A 19,400-nucleotide genomic window follows, 5' to 3' on the forward strand; every position below is an offset into this window, starting at 1 on the left:
AATGAAAAAGGAGAAGTAACAACTGACACTACAGAAATACAAAAGATCATGAGAGATTACTATAAGCAACTCTATGCCAAGAAAATGGACAACCTGGAAGAGATGGACAAATTCTTAGAAATGCACAACCTGCCAAGACTGAATCAGGAAGAAATAGAAAATATGAACAGACCAATCACAAGCACTGAAATTGAAACTGTGATAAAAAATCTTCCAACAAACAAAAGCCCAGGACCAGATGGCTTCACAGGCGAATTCTACCAAGCATTTAGAGAAGAGCTAACACCTATCCTTCTGAAACTCTTCCAAAATATAGCAGAGGGAGGAACACTCCCAAACTCATTCTACGAGGCCACCATCACCTTGATACCAAAACCAGGCAAGGATGTCACAAAGAAAGAAAACTACAGGCCAATATCACTGATGAACATAGATGCAAAAATCCTCAACAAAATACTAGCAAACAGAATCCAACAGCACATTAAAAGGATCATACACCATGATCAAGTGGGGTTTATTCCAGGAATGCAAGGATTCTTCAATATACGCAAATCAATCAACGTGATACACCATATTAACAAATTGAAGGAGAAAAACCATATGATCATCTCAATAGATGCAGAGAAAGCTTTCGACAAAATTCAACACCCATTTATGATAAAAACCCTGCAGAAAGTAGGCATAGAGGGAACTTTCCTCAACATAATAAAGGCCATATATGACAAACCCACAGCCAGCATCGTCCTCAATGGTGAAAAACTGAAACCATTTCCACTAAGATCAGGAACTAGACAAGGTTGCCCACTCTCACCACTCTTATTCAACCTAGTTTTGGAAGTTTTAGCCACAGCAATCAGAGAAGAAAAGGAAATAAAAGGAATCCAAATTGGAAAAGAAGAAGTAAAGCTGTCACTGTTTGCAGATGACATGATACTATACATAGAGAATCCTAAAGATGCTACCAGAAAACTACTAGAGTTAATCAATGAATTTGGTAAAGTTGCAGGATACAAAATTAATGCACAGAAATCTCTGGCATTCCTATATACTGATGATGAAAAATCTGAAAGTGAAATCAAGGAAACACTCCCATTTACCATTGCAACAAAAAGAATAAAATATCTAGGAATAAACCTACCTAAGGAGACAAAAGACCTGTATGCAGAAAATTATAAGACACTGATGAAAGAAATTAAAGATGATACAAATAGATGGAGAGATGTACCATGTTCTTGGATTGGAAGAATCAACATTGTGAAAATGACTCTACTACCCAAAGCAATCTACAGGTTCAATGCAATCCCTATCAAACTACCACTGGCATTTTTCACAGAACTAGAACAAAAAATTTCACAATTTGTATGGAAACACAAAAGACCCCGAATAGCCAAAGCAATCTTGAGAACGAAAAATGGAGCTGGAGGAATCAGGCTCCCTGACTTCAGACTATACTACAAAGCTACAGTAATCAAGACAGTATGGTACTGGCACAAAAACAGAAAGATAGATCAATGGAACAGGATAGAAAGCCCAGAGTTAAACCCACGGACATATGGTCACCTTATCTTTGATAAAGGAGGCAGGAATGTACAGTGGAGAAAGGACAGTCTCTTCAATAAGTGGTGCTGGGAAAACTGGATAGGGACATGTAAAAGTATGAGATTAGATCACTCCCTAACACCATACACAAAAATAAGCTCAAAATGGATTAAAGACCTAAATGTAAGGCCAGACACTATCAAACTCTTAGAGGAACACATAGGCAGAACACTCTATGACATAAATCACAGCAAGATCCTTTTGGACCCACCTCCTAGAGAAATGGAAATAAAGACAAAAATAAACACATGGGACCTAATGAAACTTAAAAGCTTTTGCACAGCAAAGGAAACCATAAACAAGACCAAAAGACAACCCTCAGAATGGGAGAAAATATTTGCAAATGAAGCAACTGACAAAGGATTAATCTCCAAAATTTATAAGCAGCTCATGCAGCTCAATAACAAAAAAACAAACAACCCAATCCAAAAATGGGCAGAAGACCTAAATAGACATTTCTCCACAGAAGATATACAGACTGCCAACAAACACATGAAAGGATGCTCAACATCTTTACTCATTAGAGAAATGCAAATCAAAACTACAATGAGATATCATCTCACACCAGTCAGAATGGCCATCATCAAAAAATCTAGAAACAATAAATGCTGGAGAGGGTGTGGAAAAAAGGGAACACTCTTGCACTGCTGGTGGGAATGTGAATTGGTACAGCCGCTATGGAGAACGGTATGGAGGTTCCTTAAAAAACTACAAATAGAACTACCATATGACCCAGCAATCCCACTACTGGGCATATACCCTGAGAAAAGCATAATTCAAAAAGAGACATGTACCAAAATGTTCATAGCAGCCCTATTTACAATAGCCCGGAGATGGAAACAACCTAAGTGTCCATCATCGGATGAATGGATAAAGAAGATGTGGCACATATATACAATGGAATATTACTCAGCCATAAAAAGAAATGAAATTGAGCTATTTGTAATGAGGTGGATAGACCTAGAGTCTGTCATACAGAGTGAAGTAAGTCAGAAAGAGAAAGACAAATACTGTATGCTAACACATATATATGGAATTTAAGAAAAAAAAATGTCATGAAGAACATAGGGGTAAGACAGGAATAAAGACACAGACCTACTAGAGAATGGACTTGAGGATATGGGGAGGGGGAAGGGTAAGCTGTGACAAAGTGAAAGAGCGGCATGGACATATATACACTACCAAACGTGAGGTAGATAGCTAGTGGGAAGCAGCCGCATAGCACAGGGAGGTCAGCTCGGTACTTTGTGACCGCCCGGAGGGGTGGGATAGGGAGGGTGGGAGGGAGACGCAAAAGGGAGGGGATATGGAAACATATGTATATGTATAACTGATTAAATTTGTTATAAAAAAAAAAAAAAAAAAAGTAAAAATAAAAACATATCTGGATCCTGAAGACTTGGTATGAAAAAAAGGATCTAAAATATTTCATTAGTAACTTTTGTGTTGATTACATGTTGAAATGATGTTTGGGATCTATCAGGATAAATAAAATACATTATTAAAATTCAAAAAAAAAAAAAAGCCAAGGTTTTCATGGGTTTTTTTTTTTTTTTTTTTTTCAATTAGTTACTAGTCCAGAATTATCCCAGAGACCTCAAGGACTGTTAGAGCTTATTTTCACTTATGTAGGGAGAAAGAAAGAAAGAAGTCTTCCTGGGTAGAAGCAAGAGCACAGAAACACGTGCTTTCTGGTCCTCCTTGCCTCACTCTGGACTGTTGTCAACAGACTCAACTCAGCAGAAAAGCGACAGGAGTAAGGCAATGCACACCGCCCAGGCCTAATAACCTGATAAATATCAATCAATAAATTAAAATTTTATGATTTTGAATCATAAGTATACTTCACTTTTAAAAACAGTTAAGACTGTCAAAAAACAATGTTAAGTATTACCTTACAATTGTGTGTTAAATGAACTTTCATAAATAAATCTTAATTTAAATATGGAAGGCTAGTTAATATTTCATTTTGGAAATATTCTGCTATGAAATCCGGTTTACTAAGGAGACTAACTTTTTCACTTTAAAAAAGTGTTTTGACTGAATCTTAACACACAAAACACCCCTGATTTATGTATCTTGTAAATGTAGATTCTCTTATGGTAAGAATACATAAAATAGGTTAAGAATACATAAAATAGGTTTGTTTTAGGTTCAAACGTGCTTAAACATCACGTTAAAGATATAATATAGAATGAAGCTACTTTACTATAAATTATAGTTCATATGTTTGTTAGCAGAAAACTTTTCAAACCTATAATGCTTTGTTAGTTTGGGGCAGAATATAAGGTAAATTCAAAATACTTAAGAATTAAGATAGAAAGAAAGATGGTTCTCAACTCCCAGATATGGGCTTCTTTGGAGAAAGTGAAAATGGATTTTTTTTTTTTTAATGAGAAATGAATGATAAACTACTTTTTAAAAAGGATATTACATATGCTGTTAGTCATTTTTAAAAAATGACCATAGAGACTTTGATTCACATTTTTCTGGTAACATAGCCCCCCCTTGTAAAAACGTATACACACACCAATATGTTATGTGAACTGCAATCTTGTAGTGACTTCAAGGAAAAACTTGTTTTTATAGAAGAACTCATATTTTCCCATGCTTCCTCACTTCTTGTGCAAGAACTTTAATGAGATTCGAGTAAACTGTGTTTTATTTATTTTCCTTTGTTCTTCCCTTCTTACTGGAAGAGAACATTATCTGGATATAATCATGTTCAAGGAGAATAAATTATGAGTAAGGAGATGATTTAAATCAATGTCCAACAATTAAAATGACTAACCCTGCCACCACTTTGGGTACGGCAACTTAATTTTACTGGGACAACATACTTTACTCTAAGGCAAAAAATGAACCCACAGGAAGGAATGCTATTTCAGTAGCCTCCAGGTTCGTCTTTGCAGATGTAGCCTCTCTCTCGAACCCAGCTGACTAAACCTGAAGTTGTGTAGTGGTGGAAATACAATGTGAAAATCTTTGGCCTACTTCCTCAGAGTCCCTGGAGACTTTGTTTTTCTCTCAGCTTACTACCCCATAACTTGCCAAATCATTGTTCCTATTCACTAAACTATCAGCAAGCCTGTCTGGTGTTCCAGCCACCTGGAGCTGACAAATATTTTCCTAATATGAAGGATGCTATAGCAACTAGATTTGTGGCATGTATACAAACCAGGCATAATGGTGCTACAATTTAAGGTGAGAAACAGACACATAGCACCCGCATCAGTATTACCCCAAAGAGTGTCTTGAGAACTCCAAATTCATTATTTTTTAGGACTAAGTTCTTTGGACACAAGACTGCAAATTACCCCAGCCCTAAGAGAAGGAAGGCAGTAATTAAGATTGGAAAGATCTTACGTTTCAAATCTGCCCATTTCTTACAAGCAATGCCCCTTGGACAAGTTAATTGTACCTCTCTTAACCTCAGTTTTTTCATCTGTAAAATGGAGATAATAGTCCTGCCTCAAAGGATGGCTGTGAGGATGAAATGAGATGATATCTATACTGTGGGTGGCAGATGAGAAGCACATAACTAATAGCTTCTGTCATTAGGCTAAGGAGAGGGGTGATGAATATTTATAGGGCACAAGGGAAATGGTCTCCAAAATAGGAGGCAGATGAATATATTAGAAATTTCTATTTGTGTTTATTTTTAAATATTTTATTTAAGTATTTTTAGATATTTTAAGAAATAAATTATTATGCCAGGATTCAATATCAGGATTTGATACAAGGTGCCCTCACTTATGCTGCAAGCCTGCTGGTGGTTTCTGAGGGGGGGGTCATAGAGTATTATGGGGGGACACTGGTCATTATAGGTACATGCACATTTTCAGTACTGCCATGTGCCATGATGTACTGCAGCAAACATGTACCCAATTGAGAAAATATGTGGAATACATTGCTTACTTTTAACCAAACTAACCCTCACAAAATAGAGAAGTGACTTAAAAAGACTCTTGCAGAGAAAACATGAAGAGAAGATGACATTAATTGCCAGCACAAGTCATCAGCGAGAAGGTGACAATGCTGAAATTTCCCTACTATAGTACTAGGAGCAGTCACATCTACAAGGTAAGGACAATGAAAATATGTTCAGACCAGACAAGAAGTCAGCTGGAATGATTAAAGTTGTCTAGAAGATTGTTTGAAATGAAGATGTATGTAATTGTTGATGAACTTTGGCCTTTATGACTTGAGATAGTTAGTGATAGTGGAACATGTATATAACTAACAAAATACAGGGAGCTCCCTGGCGGTCCAGTGGTTAGGACTCCGTGCTTTCACCGCCATGGCTCTCAGTTCAATTCCCGGTCGGGAAATGAAGATCCTGCAAGCCGAGCGGTGCCGCCAAAAAAAAAGAAAAACAAAAAAACACCCAAAATACAGAAAATACAGATAGCTATATTGGAAATACTGCTCAAAATCTTGTTATTGATAGGCGTATACATTCAAAAGACTGTGTGGCCACTGTGCTAGAGAATGTGAGTATAGAGCAGCATATTGATTGCATGCTTCCCAACCTTTTTTGCACAACATGGCCCATGCTGCATTTGTACCGCACGCTGGGATAAACGACCAGGCTGCTGGAGGCCCAAGGTTATCAGATGGGGCCTTTGGCTACCCCAGGCCCTGCTCAGCCAGCCCACGGGCTGGGGGGATTAGTATCTTCAGCGGACCTAAACCCATTCAGAGCATACCCATGTCCCATGAGATGCACCTCAAAGCACATTGGTTGGAAACACAGTTTTACAGACAGATTTAGGCAGGGCTAATTATTGAAAAATACAACTATTTGGGTCTAACTGAATCAACTCTATAGAAGAGGGGAGAGAAAGTTTTTTTGTTTTCTTTTTTTGGTTTTTTTTTTAATATGGACCTCTTAAGAATCAGCCCAACAGAATTCGTTTGTATCATGAGTGGGCTTATTGAGAGAAGTTAAATATTATGCTATCTCATTCTCTCCAATCTGATAAAGGAAAAACTTTTATATATTTAGAAATATTCTCTTTCCTCTCTGTCACTGAGCACATTCCTCTTCCATATGTTCAGCAACCAATACAGCACTACTCACAGAAAGTGCTGATCCATGTTTGCCAAACAGACAAACAAGCCACGGTTAAACTAAAAACACTGTTCATCAATCCTTATAGTCACACCCAGTAAGGTTCTTTTCCTGTTCCTCTCAGCAGCTAGTCCAAAACTTTGCCACCGATTACCAGTTCCCAGCCCTCATCCCATGCTATTTACTCACTCTTGGCTGATTTTACCTCTTCCTTTGATGAGGTCATCATGACCATCCTACAAAGCTGTCTTAACACCAAATATATGGACCTGAGTCATTTGGTGTCAACCCACGCTCCCCCTCCCCCACGTTGTCTTTGACCTCTTCCTTATTAATCAAACCCACCAGTCACAGAAGGATGCTTTTGTTGAAATATCTCCCCTTTACCCTCCTTCTTCTGCCCAACACTGGTTCCACTAGACAGTCAACTCTTAAGCACTCCAGGCTCATTTGCACCAGAGCCTCTGCCTTTTTCTGTTTCCTCCATTTGATATGCTCTTGCCTCAGAATCCACAGATGCCCTCTTTCACTGTCCTTCCTTCGTGCCTTCATTCAAGTCACTTCTTCAAGAGGCCTTCACAGCCACCTTTTCACAAAACTTAGCCCTTTTTGTTCACATTCATACCACCTTGCCCTGTTGTATTCATTCTCCTTATCAGTTGACACTAAAATAAACATTGTTTGTTCATGTTGTTCGATGTATGTCTTCCCCACTAGAACATAAGCTCCATGAGGGCAAGAAACTCTGTTTTCCTGTTTTGCTTATTGATGTATCCCCATAGCCTAAAGTTGGGCCTGCTGCACAATAGGTACCCAATTAATATTTGTTGACTGAATGGAGGGATATGGGTTGTGGATGGACCTATACATGGTATCATTGCTTCCTCTCCAATCTACCCTTTTACCAGAACATTCCTCTTAAGTTACGAGGTAAAAATCACCAGTCTCCTCATAAATTGTTAATAGCCATGCATGATTTATGAAATCATATCTAAAAGCCTTCAAAAATCTAGCCCCAATCTGCCTTTCCAGCCCCACTTCCCGATGCAGCTGTCTCCCCATACACCCTGAAGTCTAGTCATGCTGGGCACACTGGGGGACCCTATATTCATTCTTGAACACATACAACAGTTTAGAGTCTTCATGTTTTCTGACATATATCCTTTTGTCTCTGAATATCTGTTTCCTACTTTGCCCTCAACTAACATCTATTGGTGTTTCCAGGCCATGCTCAAATGCCATATTGTCCATGAAACTTTCCCATTCTTCCAATTAGATTTAAACGTGTGCTCCATAGTGCATTGCCTTATGCCTCTAATTAGTATAAAAGTCATTCTCCCTCCAATTGTGTCCATATCTGCCCCCAAGATGGGACTATAACATCCTTGAACAGGCATTATAGGCCCGTCTTCTTTTCACAGTTTCTCACATGTAGTGGATGATCAATAAATGTTTGTTGAAATGAAATACACAATGTCACTAGCTGTGGATTTTGAGACAAGAGAATTGTAGTAAGATAGGCATTTAGATCCTTTATAGAAGTAATACACCAATACCAAATCAGTGGATGTCAGGGAGACTGAAAAGAAAAAGAAAATTATAGCTTAAACCAGCATAAAGTAGGAAACTTTAACAGTAAACTCTAAAGCTATGGATATCTTATTTCTCTCTGCTGTAATGCCTGGCACAGAGAGGTCACTTAATTTGGAGTTTGATCCTCAGCTAAAAATAAACTGCTTTTATTTAAACTGAGTACCCACTAGTGTTGTTTAACCATTTTGTGGTTTTATTCAAGTATTTGCAAGGCCCAAAGAAAACCAGTCAGAATGCCTCCATGTTACATAAGGGTTACTTCTGTTCGTGGAGTAATTTAGGGTTAATTCAAGGGTATCTCATCTGCTTGCTGAGTTTCTCCTCCCCAGGCCTGTCCGTAATGTACATAGCTGCTCCCTGGCCGGGCCCAGTACAAATGGTCCAGTATGCAGGATAATAAGCACATGTGGAAAGAACAGTAGTTCTCAGGAGATTGTTCTAAATCATTGTTCTCTTGTGGGGAGCAGAGAACTAGTAACGGGTCTGCTGGAGGCCCCTCTGCAGAGGCTGAAGGGGAAGGGTACTCCCGCCTTGAAATCCCTCCCCTCTGGCTTGCTGGCTGCACTCAGGCCCTTCCTTGGCGTCCTGTCAGAGCTCCCTGGGCTGGGGATTCGAGCAGCTGGCTCTCACATTCACCTCTAGCTCAGACAACCAGCTCAGCTCAGCTCAGGCTACAAAACCCACCACCTTCACCCCCGTGTGTAGAAGCCACTCCCAAGGCATAAACTACCACGCCAGCCCCGGGAAGGTGCTTCTCCTCACTCTTTCACAACTTGACTAGGAAGGAGGCCACTTCAAGGAGCTTTCCTGATTATGAAGATTTAGATTTCCTGTAAGGTAAACCCCCCAGGACTTCACTTTCCTCGGCTCCCTCCACCCCCAACCTGACGCTCTGACATTACTCCTGGGCTTGGTTGCAGCCCGTGTGGGGATTTATTTGCCTACTTATTACTGTGTTTGTACTCATTTTTGAAGTTGGCATTCCTTCACCATTTACACAGTGAGCTCTCTGATGCAGGGACTTGCCTTACTTATTGGGCAGTATGCCCAACAGGACCATTTAGAAATGTCTTTAAAGAAGTCACATGCTTCTCTGCCCTTTTAAGACAAGATGGCCAGGCCCACTAAGGAAATGTTCTACCCACCAGCAGTCCTTTGCTCTGGCTTCTTTACCAGGGGGGATGCATTTCAAGGATTATCCCAAGAAATGAAAAAAGAAAACCCTCCCTCTTGAACAAAGAGGCAAGCGATGGACAGTAGATCTCAGCAGTGAGGCCCCCTGACCAGTTTATTGGTGAGGCTGTAAAACAGAGAGTGGTGCTTCTAATTCAGCTCAGTGTTCAACTGACTACATGACCCTGATTTGATAGAAGATTATTTCCAGTATTCCTGCAGTTTATCCTGATATAACTTGCAGAAACTGTTATGATAAAATGGCTTTACTTCTGCCAGTTATTCCCTGTAAAAGGAGATTAAATGATGGATTATAAAAAGCTTCCACAATTAACATAGTTTTCCTCAGAGTCACTTAACACGTAGACTCAAGTTTTCCCTTTTTAACTGTTTTTAACTTCAGCTGAAGAAAAAAGTTAAACCATTAGAATTTCCATCTCTGTCAGTCACAGTCTATTTTTTTAATAAAAATGGATAAGACAGGCTTTTTAGGCCTCTCCGAATGCTAAGATTATTGTTTCCTTAGAGAGTTTTAAAACTTTGGCCTCAAAGGTTACCTTATTTTCAACATTTTCTAAATTAAAAAAAGGAAGAATGGTAAAATTGGAAGCCTGGTAAGAAGTTGAAACTTGATTGCTTCAAGTATACCCTGGTTCTTTGCAAAGGATCTAAAAAAGGCAGCATTGAGGTCAATACAATTATATATAATTGATCAGGCAACCCCCTGATCATTAAAAACTTTATTATGATTATTAAAACAATGCCAGTGTCTTATTTACCATTTTTCATATTATTTATGAATAATATCATGTTAACTATCTTTGTTCAGAAAGCTTAATCTACTGTTTTTTTTTTTTTAACCACTTCCTTAGGATAATTTCCTAGAAGCGGATTTACTGGATGAGAGGGTCTTGATAAATGCGGCCAAACTGCTTTTTCAAAAAGATGGCTACATTTTCTTTTTAAAACATATCTAGCCACAGATAAATCAAGGCTCTCTCCAGACAGAGACAGTTGATTGACAGCTTTAATTTTTAGCTAGCTAAGTCTAATTAGTAGGGCTCAGATAGGACTAGTAGGTTAACCATTTGTCTACTGGTGATGGCATACACAGCTTTTCCAGCCTCAAACAGTCTACATGCTATTACACTCTAATGGTCAAATGATTCCAGACACACAAATGGGTACCCAGACTCTGTCCCAAAAGGTGTGTGATTATAGTATACCACGAACTAGGTAATATTTTCAGAAAGATACAGAAAGACTGTATTCTGTATACAGTTGTACATTCTGTATAATGTTGTTCATTCATTCAACAGACATTGCTTGAACACCAACCACTTATGAGAAACTATGGTAACCACCAGGGAATCAAAGAAACATGGAGTTTTCCCTGTCTTTGAGGAGCTTACAAAGGGAGAGAGATATGTAAATAAAGAATGAAGTGGAAGATAAGAACTCCATCAGAAGTTTATACTATGGGAACCATGAATGAAGAAGCTCCTGACTCTACAGAGGAAGAATATTAGGGAAGGCTTCAAAGGCTGGTAATGTTTAAAGCAGCTTTGGAGGATGAAGAGAACGATAAAAAGTAGTAGAGAAAGTATTTAGTGGAGCCCGGGACTGGAATCGGTGGGAGGGGGAGGAGGTACCTGATGGTACACTGGCTAGTTCTCTCCATGAAGGGCTCTAGGGGTTCGAAAGAGGGAGGAGATCGGAAGAAGGTCAAGAGAAGCCTCTGAATGATGAGCAGGATTTGTTAAGGAAGAGAGGAAAGGAATATTCCAGGAAGCGAACAAGTGACTTTAAAGTTTTCAAAGCATTTTCACACATATTCTGCCATTTGACCTCCACAACAACCTTATGTGGTAAGGTAAACATTCTTATACATTCTTTTTTTTTTCTTATACATTGTTATTCTCATATTGCAGCAGAAGAACTACGAGTCAGTGAGGTTAAGTGACTTGCCCAAGGTCACACAGTTGAGTGTGGGCAGCTGTGCTTCAACAACTCAGTGAATGGTGCCCAGGGGGATGGTTTTGTTTGGAGTGTGGTGTATTGGCCGCTGAGATTGGCAGGTCTGACTTCTGACTTCTGATGCTGTTTGCACTATATTAACCTGTTATCATGTTTATCACTTCAAATGAAAATGGTTTAAAATGAAAACACACTAATGGCTCCTATCTTTTACTTTTAATATTTTATGTACTGTTGTTTTTATTAGAATATTTTGGAAAGATTCTCTCCTCTCTCTTTCTCTCTCTCTATACATATCTCTATACCTTATATGAAGATAAGCACGTATTTATTTAAATATGGTATATATGTATACATAAAATGTTAGAAAATATTAGGTAACTTAATCTGCACTACCATCCATTTCCTTATATTAGGAATTTAAAAAAATTATATATATTTAAACATACTAGGTCAAAGCAGTATTGCACCAATTTTAGCCCAACTTCTCCAACTTCAGCCTATTTGAGGGAATTCCTGGTATTTCCCAATGCCAGGAATTGTGATGAGAAAATCAAAGGCTAATTCCACATAGAGAAAAGAGATTAGTACAAGTACCTTCAAGAGTAGGCTGCTGCAAACAAAAGTACTGCTGTGTAAGATTATAGGATCTTGTTTTCAGTGACCCAGAATTTTTCAGTCTAAGGAAACAGAGGCAACTTTAAAAATGACATATATACTAAAAACTAACAGTGCAAGACACATTATAAATATCTTGCTGACATTTGACATGTCTCTGGAAGTCAAAGAGATGGCTAGACTTATTCACTGTATTTTTAAGCAGTGAAACTGATTTATTAAAAGGTTAGCTCTCTTCCTCAAGGTTGCCACGGTAGGCAGCATAGGGTAGTGGCTGAAATCCAAGGCTTCTGACTGTTACCTTGGTCCTTGCAATAAATTCAAAACGTCTTCATCAGGTTTGACATGGGTATTGTCAGAAACTGGCAAATATTCTTTCCCACATTAGAAAAACAGGTCTGGATGCTACCCTGTCACACGTCAGCATATGTCAGCACATGTGAGTTTAGACCTTGCAGAATATACTGGCTGGTGTATCTGATATCCTCACACACAGATACGAGTCTACACATCAGGAAGAGTATGTTCCAGAATTTCAGAGAGACCATCTCGCATACATTTCTAAATGACTGCATAAATTTCAGTGAGCCTACGGAGAACTCTGCCTACTGAGATTTTCTTCCTCTCATTCTTCAAATCTAGATTATAGGAAACAGGTTAGACTTCTGAAAATACAGTAAGACAAAATGTTCAACTTTCAGTTTCTGACTCCCCTAATAAGAGAAGACATCAATGTGGCATTTATGATGAAATGCTGGAAAGGGCCCTGTAGAAACAACATGGTTGCTCGTAATGGCACAATCTCATTCAAAGGTGCCAGGAACACTAATGAGACCTGGCTGTCAGGAAAGGCAGAAATAGATCAATACTTCTCCCCCACTTGTAGTTGCTCCACCATCAGTCACTGCGCTTGCTCTATGTAAATGAAATCAATCAGGAAGGATTTCTGTAAAATGCATAAAACAGTTGTCTCCTAGACTCTCCCAGAAGATAAATGATTCCAGACGTTGGACTGCAGCCATTTTCCCACACATGCTACAAAGTTCTGACATCCATATTGGGCCATAACACTGAGTGGTTTTGCAAGTTTACAGCCAGTGCTTCCACTTCTGGTTTGGACTAGAGAGCGTGCTAACGCAGATGCAAAATAAGTCCCTTTTTGACTGTGTAAATTGTAAGAGAATTGCCTTTTTCTAATACAGGGGCTCTTGTGATCCACCTCAAAACTTTTTGCTATCGCTCATATAAGCTTATCATTCCAAATCACTGCTTTAGATCTCTTCAGAATTAGATCAATCTCAGACTAATAAAACATATGACATGTGGCATCAAATGTAGACCTCTTAGATGTAAAATACAACAACAAACAGCACAAGTCCAACTTTGTTTTAAAACTAATACGTTTGGAAATGTATTAAACATACACAGCAGAATTGTTTTATATGGCAGCTTATAAAGAAGATCCAGAAGCAGCTTCCTTTAAAAACTATGTCAACACAATAACATTATTAGGAAAGGCATGTAGAAGTTTAGGTCATATTCATGGCTATTTATGTAACCGATCTCAGGGAATTAAATATCCAATAGACAGCATTTTCTGCCAGCGTCTTAAATCTGAGAGATGGGTACTTTCTCACTAAATTGCCTTTGAGGAAAAATACAGGTAATTTTGCCCACAGTTCAAAAAAATAAGAAAAAAGTCTGATATCAATATCTATAGTCTAACTGAGATAAAAGCAATTCTCTGAGGTTAAATAAGAGTAAATAAGTATCTTACTGTAACTTTCAAATGTTTTTAAAGTGAAAAATTAAAATGAGAGACACTGCTTTAAATCTTAAATCAAGTTCTTGTTAAAAGATTGTCCTTCTAAATATCAAGTACACCACAAAGAAAACTTTATGTATCAATAACAAAACTCTCAGTACAAATAGGAAGTAACTGTTGTCTTACCCAGCGCCAGAACCTCTTCTATGGGATACAAACTCACTTTGTTTAAAACGTCCTTAGGCTGTGCTGTACCTTTGAAACAAAACCACTCTCTTCTTCATTTCATTTTCTGCTTTCTTGAAAATCGCTTCTCCGAAACTGACAGATGGTGCATCTGCCACTGAGTGTTTCCTGTTCGTTATCTCTGCCAGCTAATATTTCCCCTGTGCTTAGCTGTTGTCTGTGAGACTGTTCCACATCATTCTAGTCTGATCAATGGTGTGCCTGGTTTGAGGTTGGTCTTGGTCCCGCCTCCAGCTCTAAGAGAAAAAAATGAAAACTCACAGCTGGATTTCCTATAAATCCTCTCCTTTAAATCTGGCTCTGTAGCTATGGCACATACTAGAGGAAAAAGCTGCCAGTCTGTCACAAAGCAAGGTGGGGGGGGGCGATCCTTGCCTAAGGTCCCCCCATGCCAGTGCCAAGTGTGTAGGTTATGTAACAAATGCCTTGGTAACGTGGCCTGAAACTTCACAGGACAGGAGGGAGCATTTTAACCAGGCTTAGGTTTTTCTGTGTAATGAGACTCAAAAGAAGATGCCCATGACTGAAACACACGCGCGCACACACACACACACACACACACATACACACGCAAGCATGCACCCATGACGGAATAATTTTTAACATGTTAAAATTATGAAAACTGATTCCAAGGAGAAAATGGAAAAAGAAAAAGCACCAAAATAGGACATTATAAAATTGGTGTACTTGTACCTTTCCATCCTAAAACAGAGGTCATTATTCACATTCAGATGACATTACACCCCCTAAGCGACAGGACTGGCTGATATTTATACTACCGATGAACTTGGTGAATCAAGAGAAGGTATGGGATGCATTTCAGGTTCTAGATGAGAGAAGACTGCTCTACCAAGTAGAGCTGACTGTGTAACACCAGTCTGCTTTGTAAATCTTTAGAACACAGGGTGCATTTTTAGGCTTACATATTCTGCACAGTCAACAGTAGTCAAACCTTATCAGGTAGAAAGGCTGCACATTTATTGCAAATAGCTATGTGAGTGCTACTAAAACCAGGCTAAGGACTTGAAGACTGCACTAGGATCCAGAGTCAGAAGACTGGATTCAAGTCTCAGTTTTGTTTCTTGAACAGTGTCCTTGAACACGAAAAGCACAGAGTAAAGCTCTGGAGACTTGACAGGTGATTTCAAAATTAAATTAAGATGATAAAATACTGTGGTGTTATTATTCAACTTTTGTATTGTTCTTTTCAACAACAGAGAGAATATTAAATAAGTATAAATATTTAATCTGGCAAAGGATGGTACCAAACAAAATACCACTGCCTGTGATAAGGAAAGCTAAAGATAAAAAATTCTGGGAATAACGTGCAGGGTATAAAGTGCATGCTGAGGAAAACAGTAACAGACTTTGAACATCTGAACTCTATCGTGAGGGCATACATGGTGAGCAAAGGTCAGAGTGGGGTTGAGTAGTAAGTCTGAAACCTTAGTTCTCCTTCCACATTTTCACAAAAGAATCCTGGAACCGTCATCTGTCATTTGTCTGTGAGTCCCTTAAGAGGAGGGACATACACAATTGGTGTCTGTTGAATAAATAAGAAACTGAGCTAGATAGAGCCACTCACTGTAAAGGAGGAACTGTAGATGATTATAAGAAGCCCAAGGTTGAAGTTGGAAAATCAGATTCTTCAAGGCTGAGACTACCTGTATGTCCTTCCAGTTCTGTCAAATGCGAGGTTGGGCTTTGTGGGGAAAGAGGCTTTCTGGGTCACTGGAAAGAGAGGAGCTTCGTTTGTGGACCCCTGATCTGGTCCAGCTTTCTACACTCACCCCTGACCATCTCCCCTTCCTCACTTCCTCCCATGAGAATGTCATCTGCTGACAATGAGCATGACTCAAGAACCAGGGTGTTGGTAAACATCCCTTTAATGAAAGTACAGGGACTGTTAGGGTGAATTCTTCCTAATCAGGGATGCAAGTCCTTGTTTGCTGTGGCTGGCAAGAAGGAAGCTTTCCAAATCCAGAGGAGCCCTGTTGCATGTGGGCTGGGTCAAGGGCAGCTGTGGACGCCACCAATGGTAAGGAAAGGCGGATGAGATGTGCTCCTGCCCCTATACCACCTGCTTCCTCACTGCCAGTGCATTTCTGAGCTCTCGACTGAATACACTGCAAAGTTAATGTACTTTCAATGTCTTGGGTGTATGATCTCTTTCCCACAAACTGAAGAATGATACCAATTTGGGATAAGAGAATTTGCCAACTGCGAAGATCTAACCTGATGAATACTCTTTTAAACCTACAATGTGCAAGGCATTCTACTAGGCACCTCAGATACATGCTTCCAGCAGCAGGTTTACCACCGCACGAAGGATTACAATCCAAAACAGGATATGAGAACAGCGGGGGAGAGGAAGAGTGCAGCTGGGGGCTCAAGGCCGAAAGGTCATATCTAGTTTAGATGATGGGGGTGGGAGAATCCAGAAAACATGACTAGGGTGGTAGCATTAAAGTTTGGGAAGGATTTGCATGGGAAGAGATGAGGGAGGACACTTCAAAGAGAAGGACACTCCCACAGTAAAGAGTGAGCTCGAAGGCACAGAGACAGGGGCAAGGCAAGCTCCAGAAGTAGTGAACCACCTGGTTCTGTGGAAGCACAGGGAACGTGTGGGAGAACCATGGGGTATGAGACTCCAGCACCAAGGAGAAACCATACTGTGGTATGGACTTGAATGCTGGGAGGGGGTGTGGGGAGCGAACACTAAGTTCAATCAGCAATCATGAGCCTTTGGAAGTGTTTGAGCGTAAGTGTAACATAATCTGAGCAGTGAGATCTAGAAACCATATTTAGGATGGATTATAAAGGAGAGAGTAGGCAGCCTGACCCACTTAGGAGGCTATTGTAATAATTTAAGCCAGAGGTCATAAATACTCGAACTTGGAGGATGAGGGTAAAAAAAGGAAGGGTGTTAGAGGCAGCTGCATAGGTAAGAGAGTCAAAGGAAATGAGTCAAAGCAAATCCCACTTTAAGCAATTTTTCTTGGAGATATTTGCAGACAGATATACAAACAAATACAAGTTTTAATTTCAGCATTGTTTGTAATCGCCAAGGATTGCAAACTACCTAGTGCCCACCAATAGGGAACTCACAAATAAATTAAGGTACATTCATATAATGAACTTCTATATGCAGGCATTTAAAATACGTATGCAGTTACAGGAAAGCTGATGTAAGCTGATGTAGGCTAGTGATAGGCACCAGATTGTCAGTGGTTAAGGAATATGTGTAGAAGAGAGAGAAGTTGTAGGCAAGGAGTGAATTTATGGCAAAAGAAGGAAAATATTGGGGAGTGGAATGAGTACTGGGTGGGGACCTCAGGATTTGGATTTTACTTTCAAACTGGCACCTGTCTTCCCCAGAACCAGGTCAACCTAGGGCTGTGCACTGTATAACCTACCCATATGTATGTGTCAGCTTTGCTCACAACCATCAACTTGAAGATGCCAGAAACCTGCCTAATCCACCCCTGCCCATGTTACAGTCAAAAGCCCAATCCCCATGTGCCTGGGCAAATCAGTAATTGAAAAGGAACACCCCAGTCTGGGAGGATCCCACATGCCGCGGAGCGGCTGCGCCCGTGAGCCATGGCCGCTGAGCCTGCGCGTCCGGAGCCTGTGCGCCGCAACGGGAGAGGCCACAACAGTGAGAAGCCCGCGTACCGCAAAAAATAAATAAATAAATAAATAAATAAATAAATAAAAGAAAAGGAACACCATCCATGTTTTGGACAAAAATGTTTTTAAGGATTATACCAGCTGGCAAAGCAAATGGCACAACATCTGAAACTTCCCATTTTTATCAAACCCTGGGCATAAGAAGTCAGCTAAGCATCACAAGCAATATCCATGCCCAGGTTTTAAGTACAGTGCAAGTGCATACATGAAGCACAGCAATAATAATTAGGACTGATCTGCTGGTCCTCAGTCTTGTAATCCTTAAGCTAGGGACTGATACTTCAATCATCAATTCCCTTCTTTTCAACCACAGACATCTTTAATGATCACATACAAGAAGTAAAGTCCAGCCTCACAGAAAGGGTGTGAAACTTCAACAGCAGACCCTGGGGGTCTATGGCAGCTGTGTGTTGTTTGAAAGGGCACTGCATTGATCCAAAAGGGAATGGATATGGCTCCTCGGGGATTTTGTTTTCTTTTTTGCACAGAGCCAGGTCTGACGATTAAACATTTCTTATCAGCTCTGTAGAGAGGGAAGCATACTGAGAAAATGGGGACTCTAAAGAGGAATGCAGCACATCACGGGAAGAGCCTTTCTCACTTAACATACAGACAACTTGCCTCGTGTGCAGAATTTGTGCAAAGCAAATTAAAAGTAGGATCTTGCAGCTGGTGAGGGCAGTATGGCTTCATGGTCTAGAGTATTTTCTCTCTTCCATGCAGTGAAAAAACTGAACTTCATGTCCCAGATGCCTGGGTTCTAATCTTGACTCTGCCAGGTACAAGCTGTGTGAGCATGGACAAGTTACTTGAGATTCCTCCTTGTTAAATGGATAACAATAGTACAACTCTTAAGGGTGTTGTGAAGATTAAGTGGGTTAATATATGTAAGATGCTGGGAACAGAGCATGGCATAAACATTCAATAGGTGTTATCTATCATTCCATAGTGAGAACTTAAAAATATAGGTGAATACAACTACACTTAAAGGGTTGAATCTGATCAATTGCAATTCAAGAAACAGAATCCTCTGTAAGGAGAGCTAATTGCAGTACTCATCTGTAATTTATTTTAAAGCACTTGAGTATATATGGTTGATGTTACATGTGTGTTATTTAGGTAAAGCTATAACCCCGGTGCTGCTAGCGTCTGATGAAGCATTCAAAGTCTGAGACTAGCTGGCTTTCTAAACAGGGAGCCTGAACTTCAGAACTGGCTGTTACAAACCCTGCTGGTACCACCTCTCCATCAACAAGCTCCAGCTACCATTCTGAGTGTCAAAAATGGGTTTCAACTGGTGAAAATTGTTACGTTGCCTAGCATGCTTGGTGGACTTAAGGTGTTCAAAAGTACAGACTGGCTCAAAGTAGTTCGGTGTAAAAATCCAGTAAGACCTTTACCTGCACCTCTGGTGATAATGCCGTAGTCTAAATCCTTAAATAGTCCTACACATGTAATCAGTATGATTCGGTTATAAGGTTTTAGTGAGAGTAGTAGTTGATCCTCTTTTAACTCAAAACTTGCTTCTTTGGCCACCCTTATTTACCAAAAAGAACCTAAGAGTTGTGCACAACCAATTTGATCATTTTAGTTCACTTCCACAGCCATGACTTCTAGAAGATTCTGCTTGCCTGATGCAGGCTATAAGGGTGAGACAATCTG

The 19,400-nt window shown here is 39.7% G+C and overlaps 1 protein-coding gene across 8 annotated transcripts in view; it reads right to left on the reverse strand.

Annotated features, from left to right (window-relative positions):
* The window catches only part of STARD13 (StAR related lipid transfer domain containing 13), a 337,847-nt gene that overhangs the window by 111,997 nt on the left and 206,450 nt on the right, over positions 1-19,400 (reverse strand). Inside the window, exon 1 of one of the 8 annotated variants that reach the window (XM_082602000.1) lies at positions 13,986-14,068. The exons of 6 other annotated variants lie outside the window; for them this stretch is intronic. The gene's annotated coding sequence lies outside the window, so the exon portion shown is untranslated. Of the gene's footprint in view, positions 1-13,985; positions 14,069-19,400 lie in introns of those variants that run through there. One more of the 8 variants, XM_082602002.1, reaches the window with a different exon arrangement.

Source organism: Mesoplodon mirus (assembly GCF_964341445.2).
Source record: "Mesoplodon mirus genome assembly, chromosome: 17".
Taxonomy (NCBI): Eukaryota; Metazoa; Chordata; class Mammalia; order Artiodactyla; family Ziphiidae; genus Mesoplodon; species Mesoplodon mirus.